Consider the following 14090-nt stretch of genomic DNA (forward strand, 5'->3'; position numbering starts at 1 on the left):
GGACCCTGTTAGGAGTCAACAAGCAAATTTAGTATAAGGAGTCCCTACTAGGAGACTCTGAATCCCTGTTAGGAGATTCCAACCCTATTAGGAGTTGTAGTATAGTAGATGCAAGATGAGCACACTGCCCAACCATGCACTTCCAATTACAAGAAGAGCTTACCATGTAAACAAGTAATCAAACTTCTAGAATAGAAGTGCTATAACTTCTTTCTTGACTAATCTTTGATCTTTAACTTGATCTCGGATCACAAAATAGCTTTTATAAAACTTCACATATATTGCTTTCACAAAAATTCGCATACAATTTTTCAACACAATATATCATGACTTCTCCATTTGAATTAGCAAGATATCCTTTGCATAAATACCATGCCTTTATACAAATTTCTGCAAGGTCACCTAAGACCATAATATAGTTTTCCAACTTAGAGTAAACATCTAATATGTTGACCTTAATTGGTCAAGTAATTATTTTGTAAACAAAATAATTCCTTTTCTTTAATTCTATTATCATGTTTCATTACCAAAACATGAATAACTCTTTTTAGTATAGTCTATACTAACTTCCAAGGTCATACATGTCATCATCAACATGTATACAATCTCCATCTAACTTCTCTAGCCATAATATGACATCGGTAATAAATTACATACAAAAAAATACATTATTGTATACCAAATCCATACTTAAACAATTTTCTTGATGCCTAAAGCTAAGTATCTTTATTTCTAAGGTTTCCTATAAGCATGTACATCATGTGCTTCTATAGATGAAAAAAAATTCATATCTTCATTAGCCAATTATCAATAGCATGTTACTGTTGGTTTTTCCCAAATTGGGTTTCCACGTAAAATTATTGTGTCTAATGTGTTATTGAATCTTTTATGTTTCATGCTTACATTTCTACAAAGTTGATTTGACAATAACCTACAAGTTTAAGTGATTGTATGATCTAATGGATGCATGCATAAAGAATATGTTTTATGTATATGGGTTCACTAAGCTACAAAATTTTTTATTTGTATATTTGGACCTTAGATAACTGTTTCACCCCTCCTCTTAGTTATTCTAAAGAATTTCAACAACTATTTCTTGATATAATCTTTTCTTGGCAACATTTGTGTATCTCAATACACTCTATGTTTGGTATACTCTAACTGTCTCATTTTTTTCTTTTCCTGACTCAGTGAGTACTTATGCTCGCTAGATGTAGAATCACTCAGTGAGTACTTGAGCTCAAGTGTAATAATAAAACCCATTCATCTCCTCCTTCATTTCTTGGGGAATATGGTGACTTAGTTGCTAAGGACTTTTTCACTTGCTATTTTGACACTAATTAGAAATATGATTACTTTTAGGAGTAACATTCTCACCCTTTGAAATTTGTGGCAAAACACTATTAACACAAATAACTTGAAATTTATACAAACTCCCCCTATACTTATGGTTCCTCGATACAACTATTTTTTAGAATCTTTTTCAAACTTGGTTTGTTTTTGGTATATATGTTATCTCCTTATGGCTTCAAAATGCATACAAACAAACATATAGATGCATATGAAAAACATATTTCCCCCCCTTTTCTTGACACTTATGTCAAAATAAATCTTAATAATAGGAAATACTTACTTTCTTTTAATCCAAAGTGGTCTAGAAAATCCTTATGATTCATCAATATAATTTCCAATGTATTATCCCAATTGCACTTAATCAACTCTATAATATGCTTCTCAACCCTAAGTTTATCTACAAGATCAATCACAATGGAAAGAACTAAGGTAGATATGAGAACCTTGGCACCTTAAATTTTATTTTGCATAACCTTAGGATGAGGTAATAACAATGCTCAAATGTCATTCATCTCAATTCACATATTTATCACTTCTTGTAATAGCTCATGTTGAAAGCATGTGAGAAATCTCACTCAATTATAGTGCAAGGATGATGTACTTGTATCTAATTTCAATTCATATGCACTCACCTTCATGTCATCATTTCTCTTTTTTAGTCTATCCTTGACTTCTTTGGTGATAGAGGGAATATTACACAACTTTTGAAACAATAACAAAAAATGTTATACAATGTTCTCTAATATAATAACATAGGTGGATAAAGCCACTTTTTGAATAGAAATTTTAGTAGAGACTTTCTCTAATACCTTATTGTCAAATTTCTTCTCATTTTGTTGTAGAAATTTGGACTAAGTATCTATATCCAGATCATTAAGATTATCAACTATCTATACATTTTGATCCAATGTAGGTTCTTTTTCATTTAATTCAATTTCTAGCACAACATCAAGAAATATATCTTTGATATCATAAAGCGTGTGTGTTTTCTTGGTCTCTTTCCTTGGTCTAGCTTGTTCCTTCTCCTCAAACATCTCAGTGTAAATTGGAATTTGATCATCATCCAAAGTGTTCATATCCTATTTAAGTGTGACAATATCCTCCTCCAATGTCATTGGGTTAGACCTAAATGATAGTGACTCCTTCCTATTTTTCCTTAGCTTTATTCCTTTATTGGTATGCTATGAGATGTTTTGTAGCATGGGAACTTGAATTTCCATAAATTTCATTGGGGTTCCTATTTCTTTCTATGGTTCTTCTTCCTCATTCAATGATTCAATAGTAGATACAATAATTGGTGATACAAATGGTACTAGAGCCTTTCTTAGTAATGTTTTGACATCCTCATTTTTCTTGGGCTCCTCACTCATTATCTCTTGTATCTTGACTTTAGGGAACCGTATGTCTATAGTTTATAACATAATTGGATCAATAAGAAAACTTGGTAGTTGAGTTAGAAATGTAAGTCCTTCAATATTATGTTCTTTTTCAATACCTAGTTGACCTTTATAATGATTCCCTCACTCTAATGTATGTGGGTTGGTGCTCCATCGCATGTAGTAGAAATATCTATATTTTAATCCATAGAGTCTCCTCCAATTTGAGCATGTTTAGCATCAGTGTATTCATCTCTAGTATTTCCCCCTCCTTGTATACCTTGAGCCTTTTGCTCAATTCCTAAATTTTTTTGTTGTCCTTTGGTATCCATAGGAATTGCATCTATCAAGATATGTAACGAACCAATTGGAATTCCACTTACATTTTATTCTGCTAGCTTGAGAAATACCCAAATTTTCTTGATTACTAGGTCAAAGTTTGGAATATGTGCATGTGTTGGCTTGGTAAGTGATGATCTCTTAGTATCTAGCTTGGTTCCTACATTGATATCTTCATCTTTCTTAAGTTTCTAGGCAAGATCATCTTCTATTAAATCTCCAATGGTTATACTCTCCTACTTCCCTATTATACTTCCGACCATTTCATATACATAATCTACAAAATATTGAGGGGATATGTTGATATAATCTTTCTCCTTATTTTCAAGTTCAACATTCTACTCAGTTTAGGTATCATCAATGTCAATAGTTCATTTGGATCTTTAATGTTGAAAACTGGCTTCTAGATCCTCTTAGAGTCATCATCAACTTGCAGTAAATTACCAGACAAAACATATATGGCTCTATTCTTTTGTACAAATATATTCTTATAATGTTCTAATGCTTCATTTAAATCCTCCTCTAGGCCAAAATCTATCATAATTCTATCCAATGATCCACCTCTCATTTTTTTCTTAGTTCTAAGTGCATAATTCAATTGATTATCAATTCATAGATATAGATAATCAAGGATTTGACCTCCAATTTATAGTGGCATATATTCTAACTTTGTCATCATAACAATTAAAGAATCTTCCTTTTTCTTCTTATCCTCATAATTCATCTTCTCAGGCTTATAATATTTGATTGTTGATAGACCACTTCTCTCTCTAATAGATTAAGCAATTTCATCTACGGTTTGAGGCCTTCTTAGTGTAGAAACTTTGGAATTACTTACCTCATCTAATTCAGTCCTTTCACTGTCTTCAACATCATCATCATCATCTTTTATAATTAATTTTCTTCTCCTTTGAGTTGGTTTCTTGATAGGTATTCTTAAGAACTTAGGGGCTTGCTTTCTCTTGTAATATATTTTGACATGTTATTGAGTGGGCTTGGTGATATGAAAATTACATTACTTTAATGTTGGCATAACTTCTTGTGTAGCTTAGCTTCTAGATCTTGTATTCTTTGGACTCATAAGGGTAGCTAAAGGTATTTTCTTACCTTTTGATTTTTTTGGCTCAGTAAAAAAATTGCTTTACTTGTATCATGTTCTCCTACATCATCTCCATCCTTTCCTTTAGTGATCATTAATGATTGATCATATTCATTTCCACTAAATGTACTTTCAAGTGTACTCATCATCTTTTTAGACTTCTTTTCAATTTTTGTGACCATTATGCCTAGTTGTGCCTTGTCTTTGGCTTCTTCATATGTCCCAAATTGTGGGACATCCTTGTCAAACATTTCATTCAATAGAGCTTCAATGGCCTTGGCAGTATAATCTATGTTTACCTCATAGTCCATGAGTTTAATCCATGCAACCCTAAGTAGTACAAATTTTACAAGTGTGTTATAAGTATCAACCAAGAAACAAACATCATCATGATATTTTTACACCAATGATGGGTGTCCTAAATCTTTAATTCATTCTAAGACCCGGGGTCGATACAAACAAATGGCTAGTCACTCTTAAGAATAGGAGGAGGATGATACCAACTCTAGGGAGAGTGACAAGAATTTGGGGGATAGTATGGATAAGAGGAAAGAGGAGATGGATAAAGAAGTCAAGAAATGATATAATACCCTTCATGGTACCTAGGACTTTGAGGCAACAATGCTACCCCACACATGTCTCTGCCACCATCTCCCTACCTTTTTTTGTCAACCAAGAGCACCCTAATATCACCAATGCCTCCGTCAACACTATTTCCTCCCTAGTTGGTAAAAAGGGCTAGGAGAACCTGAAGGGCCATGCTAACATTTTTGATGTACAGGTTAAGTGGAACCCCTTGAAGAATTGTATTAGGACCCTAAATTTGGAAACCAAGGAGAATGAACCTATTACCTACAAGGAACATAAGGATCTATGGATAGGTGAATGGTGGTAGAAGAGGACTTCAACCTTTAATCCAAGTTCACTCTCAAAGTGATGCATGTGGTGGCTACCACTCTTTAGCTATTGGCTAATAACTTAGAGGAGGAGAACCTTGGAAAGGAGGACACAAAGCTTCTTTATAGCTTTCTTGATAATGAATGGGCCAAAGTTCTCATAGCTAGGAAGGGAAAGAAGAAGGAGGCTAGTTAATGGCTTTCTAGTTTTTGTTATTTTTTTGGTACTCTTTTGGTCTCTCCCCATCTATTGTTGACAATTTTTTTTAATGCTAAACTTGTTTATGGGTTGTAGGTGGTATGATGTGATGATCACCTACATGTAGTTTGTTAACTTGTTAAACTCTACTAGTTTTAAACGTAGGAATACTAGTAGCTCTATATTCTAGTATATTATTTTTTATGTTTTTGATATGAATCGTTAGGGGGACTGTTTGGTTGTGTGTCGGATGCCAATAGGTTTTTGATGGTGTAAAGGGTCAATCCCCTAGTTTTTTTGTTATTTTTTTTATCAAAAAAACTTTCAAAAATTTTACCTAGTGCCTGAATAAACTCATTATTTTGATAACTAATAGGGGTATATGTCCTCTAGTTCACTTGTCCTATTAAAGAAAAATAGTTTTTCATATAGAATAAAATGCATAATAGTAGTGAACCAAACTTGCATGTATTGGACCTAGCAACTCAAATAACCCTCATATTATCCATTAGTTGCTTCATCTATAGCTCAAAAATATCATACTTATGTCCTTTCTTCACAATTTTATAATCTAGGTCAACTATCATACACAACATATTGTTGGGCTCACTAAATTGGAAGATTTTGTATGAAACCACATACACTCTGAATTTTATCTCCAAATTAGTTATTGTATTCACTTGTAGACCTCTTCTCTCTCATTAAAATTTAGTATTTTCTTCAATTTAGTTCTTTGGCATTGTTCAAATGGATTTTGCCTTCTATGTAGCTAGGTATCTAGTTACCATACAAATAACATCCTTTGTGATTTGTGTTCAATGATCTAGCCACATGTACATTTCATGCACTCTACTCAAAACTATCTAAATCCATTTTTCCCTAAATTATTTAGGGAAATTAAGGGATGGATGATACCTTTGGTTTCCAATTTATTTTCTTCATCCTTTGAATTTCCATCAACACGTAATTCACCATACACCACCTGCAGTTCATGATCTCTGACTTCATTAATTTTGTAATGATAAAAGAATAGATATCATTAACAAGTAAACCCCTAGGTGGAATTGAAGATAGGACACCCACCTTGTTCATTTGTGTAGAAACATCTAAACGTAGCCTATATTTTGGCTCTTCATATACTTCATTCTGAATCAACTTAATAGGATTCACCTTTTCCTTTGTCTATCATTTGCCATTTGTAGAAGTCAAAGATATTTTCTAGCTAGGATTTTGATAAACACTTGACTCTCTTCTTTGTATACTCAAGATTCTCTTTGGTGCTCAAATTCTTCTACAAATTCATACTTTCAAGCTTTTTCAAGTAACTCCTAGTACAAATTGCTTGAATTTGCATTATGCTCTTTGAATATGGGTTAAAAAAATAAACATTGAAAACCCCAATATATATAATGAAGTTACCTTTATGACTAGTAGGGTGCATTAAAAGAATTGTATTTCATGTTCTTCCATCTTTAATAAACTTGGTTACCACTAACTACTCCATCACATCCCATTTCCATCATTACTCAGTTAAATCAGTAAGGTTGTCTCAAACTAGGGTAAAACATTACTACACCTTTTAGTATTACTTGCTCGGTCAACACTACCAATTCTTAGTTATCAACCAACTTGGTTAGACTATCTACTTTTGAAAGATTCCAAATTTCATGAGTTGTCATTATACATCAAATGTTACACAGCTATGGACTTCCTTCCATTTCATTCTAGGAACTAGTGTAAGATATATTTTTAGTAATGTAATTCCTTACCCTCCTCTAAGGCTTAGTGTGAGTTGGTAGCTACATGTAATCCATCGAATGGGGTGTCACCATTGGTTACATTTGATTTCTCATTCTCTTTGACTTCTTCCTCCATGTCATATTAATTTGTTCACAAATTTCATCTACAGTGACTTTTCTATTTTACCTTTTGGATCTTCCTTTGTAGGTGTTGACGCTCGGGTTCTATAGTTCTTGCTTAAATGACCAACTTTGTAACAATGATAACATGCCATTCTAAAGATCCTTCAATTACCAAATCTTCCTCAAAAGTGTAATCTCATTCAATTTTCAGCAATATGACCATACTTTCCACATGTAGTACATGAATACCATGTATTATAATCCCAATCGATTGCATTAACTTTCTTTCTCAGTTTCCAATTAGGCTTCATTATTGATCTACATTTTTGTGACTTTTGTCCAAATCTATTGCAAGTGTAGTAGTGTCCAATGAATGCATACTTCTTAGCTAATCGACTACACTTAGATATGTTCTCATATTATTGATTTCCATACTTATAGAAATGATAACAATAACCATAAAATTTAAGAGTAACATTGCTATTACCAAGTTTGATCCTGCAGTTATTTGCAATGTGTTCAGTCTTTTGCAATGATATTATATAGGCTTATTTGGCTTTGGATTAGTGTATGCATTCCTCTTTTCATCTTTCTTTGATGATTGACCTTTCTTGGTAGTGGAGTGCTTGGTATAGCTTAGTCCAGATGTATCTCTTGGTTGCCTCTATCCCCTAAGTTGTTCATCTAGTAGCTTGACACTTTCTTCTAATCTTCTCATTCTTGTAATAATTTCCTTTTCAAATTTCAGTTCACTTTTTAACTTCTCATTTTCAGCTCTTAACTTAAAAATTTCTTCCATATTCCTACCAATCTCAATATTTTCATTGAGTACCTGATTTTCTAGATCATAATGATTGTGTGTTAACCTTGTGATTTCTTCATCTTTTGCATCTAGTCTTCCTATGATTTATCTCTTTTCTTCTTTAATAATGTTGTCATCATCCTCATCCTTCTCCTTTATTCCAGCAGCTCACACATCCTAGTGGACTAAAATTCTTTTTCTCTTTTAAGAAATTTAACCTACTTGCTAAGACTATGGTTCTTCTCTAGTAGATCATCTATGGTAGCATCTAAATCATCAAACATGTTTCCATAACATAGATCTTCATTTAATTCTTCTTGATATGTTGTTTCATTGGTTTTTTGAGCTATTTCATCTCTCCTTTTCAATGAGATTCTCAATCCATCTTTCATCCCATTAATTTGACTCATGGTCATACTTATCTTCGTTATTTGATTCTTAATAGTCCATGATACAAAGTACAATACAATAAGAAAAACCATCCATCATAAAGATATAACTATCCATCATAAAGATACAACCATCCATCATAATACACAGAGATAGAATGAAAGGAAATGCAGACAAGGAAATTCCAGCCATAGTATCAATAGACAGATCTCAATGGTAAGAGTAAAAAGCACTACCACTCGACTGTGTGGTAACCCACAAAGACCCACTCCCAATGCACTAAGGAGATAGTCTCAAGTCCCAAATAGGATATCAATCCAAATATCAAAAGTACTCTCTAAGTCCAAGAAACCCTAAAAGTAACCTAACCCAAATGTTCCAAGATAAATCAACATCTAGACCCAAAGGCACACAAAGACATGTAGGAAACCTACTATGTAAGTGGGCAAGTGTCATCACATGAATCAATGCTAAAGTTACCTTGGTAGTCTTTTAGGACCTTGGCTCCCTAGTGACCCTATGTGGCACTAGTATCCTCTTGTACTAACAAGGCATACTAATGATGCATGGTCGCAACCAAGCATTCTCTCTACTCCCATCCTAGTTTGTACTAGCACTCGAGGCATGGGAAAGAACATATAAAGACTCTTATTAGGTTCATTTTACTCTCATTTAGTGTAGTGTTTTCACTTATTAAACAACTTACAATGGGTTATCCTGGTAGCCACTTAGGCTCTCAGCCTCCATTTCAAGCCACTTCTCGACATTACATATAGATAACCTACCCTAAGCTCATGAAATCATAAATTAAAGAATCATAGTAATTCACATCAGTCCTATACAAGTGATTGGAAAGCATCAAAAGATAAATAACAATACCCATCAATTCTCTATGAGCAACCAGAAAGTATTCCAAAAATACTAATCGAAGACCCAAAATGGTTAAGTCAAATATATCATAGCATTCATCTCGTTATCCCACAATGACAATGAAAACAATAACCAATAATATAATCACACTCATCATAGTGCATACTAACACATTACCATGGTTGAGTTAAAAAGATCAAGATCAATTCAGCATAATACCATAATCACAAAACTCCCTAGCCTCTAGTAGATGTCCTAAAATTGGTCAACACTCTAATCAACCCAAACCCAAAACATAGACGACATACAAATAACAAAGTATAGGTTCCATGGTTTTGTTTGATTTTGAAAGCATACTGTTGAGTTAAATGTAAGGTTCAATTTTTGTTTCAATGTATTTTTCAAGTAAATGAGAGTCTTAGTTTACCCTACAAATTAACCCATTCATTTATTCAACTCAAATATAGAATTACCCCCATTATTTAAAGTCAATTTCCTAAAAATAATCTAAGGGTAATTATTTATTTATTTAAATTATTAAAATAATTCTTATTGATTTTTAAATAAAATAATTTACAATTTTATTTAAATCAAAATTATTAATAATTAAGTAAATCCACAATCCTATTACTAATTTCATTATTAAATAAATTAATCACATTATATTTAATTAAATTAATTGATAATTATACATATATAAAATAACTAACTTTTAATTAATTATTAAAATTAAAATAGTGAATAAAATTTATTTAATAAATAATATTTAAAAATTAATAACAAATAACATTTAAAACTTTAAATAAAATTAAATTTAATAGAAAATGAAATTAATAAATTTATTTAAAAATTTGGCATTTATTTTTATAAGGCCCATCGGCCTTCCAAAAATGGCACCCTACTACCGCAGGGCCTACAGTAATAGTGGTACCTTGTACCACTACTATCGTAGTACCTACAATAACTGTACCTTGGCTGTTGAAACAAAAAGGGGGGGTGTGGGTTTTCCCACCCATATTATTTTTCTTAATTTTATTATATTTTTTTTAAATACATTTTTTGATTAATTTGTTTTAAATAAAAAATTTATAAGTATAAAATTTTAAAGAAAACAAATACCCTTCTTCATTTAATTTTTTTTTTTTTAATAACAGTTATAGCATTAATCTGATAGGGAAAATATGACTAACTAGTCAAATTTTCTCTTTAAATTTTTATTTTTATTTCAAAACCCTTCTCGATTTAAATATAAATTGCAAATTACTAAATAGGGAATTTAAGATATTTAATCTCTACATATGCAGAAGAAATCTACATGCATACCAGTAATTCTGAATTGAAACACCCATCACAAAGAATTATTAAGATAACCATTTCACAGATACAAAGAAGATAGATTAATCACAAGAATCTACTTGGATTCTGATGCTAACAATGCAACGCCCAAAAAGATTTGTGAGAGAAATTTCTCCTCTCAAAACCTTCTCTCTTCCAAAAATTCCTTCTTCCAAAATTTGTGGTCCTTCAAAAATGAACCTTCAATTGTTAATAAGGAGTTCTCTCCTAAATTTGGGGCATTAATTATGTGATCGTTAACTTTTCTTTACCTTTTTCATGCATGTTATTGAAATATAAAATATTTTAATTAAATTCACTTGACTTCTCTTTTTAATTAATTTATTAAATTTTAATCTCATGCATACTTTATGCAATCTTTAAACTTTTAATAAATTAATATATTTTCCATAATTTAATTTATTTTTGAAACGTTAATTGATAAAATATTTATTAACTTAAATAATAATAGTATTTAGCATTTATTTAAAAATGAACTATAAATATATTATTGTTAAATTATACAAATATTATCATGTTCTAAAATTAAACATATAACTTTTATCTTTAAATTTAATTCTTTTTATTTAATTAATTTTTCAATTAATTAAATATAAAAAATACCATAAATTTTCCATTAAATTAAATCATTAATTTAATCATTTAATTTGACTTAATTAATAGAAAAGTACCAAAGACTTATAGAACAAAATACAAAAACACATGATAGAAAAACACGTACAAGATCAAACTAAAGGGTTATAATCATGAATTAACGTCATATAACACATTCGGAAGGTACTCAACTCAGATACTTGTCCTAATTTTCTAGGAAAAATGGGTTTAAAGGTTAGGATTTGGACATAATAATTTATCTTCCCTCTCTTACCATTGAGATAATGTGATAGGGTACACTCATCTTGACAATTCAAGGAAGTTGATACCTAGTGCCTGCAATTTGCATAAAATCCAGGCATGTACAAATAGTAGGAAGTGGTGCATCGTGTAGATCCCGACTAGTAGGTGACTATGACTCCCTTCCTTAAACACATTAGAAATGTCATACATAAAGAAAATGTACACACACACCACACACATGCAGTATGTGGTAAGATCCATAAGAAACCACATATGATAATCCATCTAACTAATCATCATCAATAACTGAAATCACTATAATAATCATCATGCATACATGAAGTATAAAGTACCATGTAGTCTCATCATAAAATCAACTAAATAAGAAACAATATCTGATAATCTCAAAAATATTGCTACTAATCATCAAGCATAAAACTGGCCTAAAAGAGTTTGACAATAATAAACAAAATGTAAACTAGGGGCAGGCACTATAGGCTACACTTTTAACACCAAACACAAGAAAGGAATGAATAATAAGGTAGTTGATGCCCTAAGAAGGAGACTCCTAACTATGTAAGAGGTTGAGTTACAGAGCATTGGGATTGATAGCTTCAAGGACCTATATGCTAATGATAAATATTTTGTAGATATTTACAAGGTATGAAAGGAATATAGGAATAATTTCCATGGAGAATTATTTGATTATACTTTTAAATATAACTTATTGTTCAAGGGAAATCAACTATGTGTTCCTAGGGAATCAATGAGGGAAATTTTGATTCAAGAAAAATACAATGGGGCACTTAGTGGTTATTTTGGAGTTAATAAGACTTAAGAGCTAGTGACTAGGTTCTACTTTAGGTCTAAAATAAATAGAGATATTAGATAGCATGATGAATGTTGTGTGGTATGTCAAAAAACCAAAGGCACATCTTCCAATTTAGATCTTTATGAACCCCTTTCAATTCCTAGTGGGCCATGGGAGTGCTTAAATATAGACTTTTTGGAAGGATTACCAAGGACTAAGGTTTTGACTATATTTATGTTGTACTAGATAGATTCAACAAAATGGCACATTATATCCCTTGTAAGACAATCCATGATGCTTGTTAGATTTCTCACTTGTTCTTCAAGGAGGTGGTAAGGATCCATTTCTTACCCTTAAGTATTGTTTCAAATAGGGACACAAAGTTCATGACTCATTTTTGGAAGCCCTTGTGGCACAAACTAGGTACAAATCTATCTTTTTGATATGCCTATCATCCTCAAATAAATGGTCAAAGTGAGGTCATCAATAGGAGTCTTGGAAACTTTCTAAGGTATATTAATAAAGAATATGGATAGGTTTGGGATTAACTCATTGGGTAGGTTGAATATGCATACAATGACATAGTCAATAGGTCAATTGGTAAAATTCCATTGGAGATTGTCTATGGGTTTCATCCTAGAGGGGTGTTTGAACTAAGAGAGGTTAAGGATGGTCCAAGAGGCAGTGGATATGTTGAGAACTTTGTCCACTCCATGAGGGAAGTCCATGAATTAGGAAGTAAAATCTTAATTGAAAATATTCAGAAACTCAAGTGTAAGGTGGATGACAGTAAAAGGGATGTGTAATTCCAAGTTGGGGATCTTGTGATGGTCCACCTAGATAAAGAAAGTTTTCAAAAAAGAGCTCCTCATAAACTCCAAATGAGAATATTGGGACCTTGTCAAATATTGGCTAAGTATGGCAACAATGCCTACAAGGTGGAGCTTCCTGAAGAAATTGGGTTGTCAGTAGTTTTCAATGTTGTTGATCTAGTTAGGTATAAAGGCCTTATCTAGATGTTGGTCAAATACTTAAGAAAGTTACTAAAGATGTAGAAGACCTGAATTTGATTCCACCACCTAAGGTAGCTAAAAAGGGGCTTAACTCAAGGATCTACAAGAAGACTAGGATTATAACTTATTGGAAACATCTTGTCAAGTGGCATTGCCAAGAAGATGTAGAGGCTACTTGGATCAAGGAAGTAGACTTCAAGGAGTTTAAGCGTAGACTCCATCTTTCTCAATCCAAGGGTGGATTGAACTTTTTATTTTCAAGGGAGAATGGTGCATGAGCACCTAGGCTAACTCTTAATCCTAGCTCTACACTTTGGGTTTTTGGCTTGTACTAACCTTAGCCAATTCATTTGATTTTGTTTGGACCTTAGAAGGTCATGTGTGTTTTCTCCTTGGTGGATTTAACTAGGCTCAATACATCCTAGATGTTTCTGAGTTGTCTTTGCTTACTTTGTGTTTTGATTGTTAGGAAGAAAAACTAGGATTATGGATCTTATACCCTAGAAGCCTGAGAAAGGTATGGTTTTGAACTTATTTTTTTTATTTATGATATTCTTACATCCCTTTTTCATAGGTTGGAGGTCATACATTATCATTTACCAAAAAGTTGGAAAGATGTCAAAAAGATGTCAATTGTTGCAAAAGTTGCCAAATAGGTCAAAATGGTTAAAATCATGTGAATTGATGCTCTAAAGGCTAAATCATGCTTATAAATCATAAATGGATCATAGTGGACCAATGTGGAAGTTCCCAAATGATGGAATTCAAAGTTGCTAAGAAATGCAAAACATTTTCAGCACCTTTGAAAAGTTGCTTGACAACTTTTTGACAAGAAAGTTGAAAAGCACAAGAAAGAGGACAATAGTTAGGATAACTATCTAAAACCT

This window comes from Cupressus sempervirens, chromosome 8 (assembly GCF_028749045.1).
Source record: "Cupressus sempervirens isolate cs-2001-9-10 chromosome 8, ASM2874904v1, whole genome shotgun sequence".
NCBI lineage: Eukaryota > Viridiplantae > Streptophyta > Pinopsida > Cupressales > Cupressaceae > Cupressus > Cupressus sempervirens.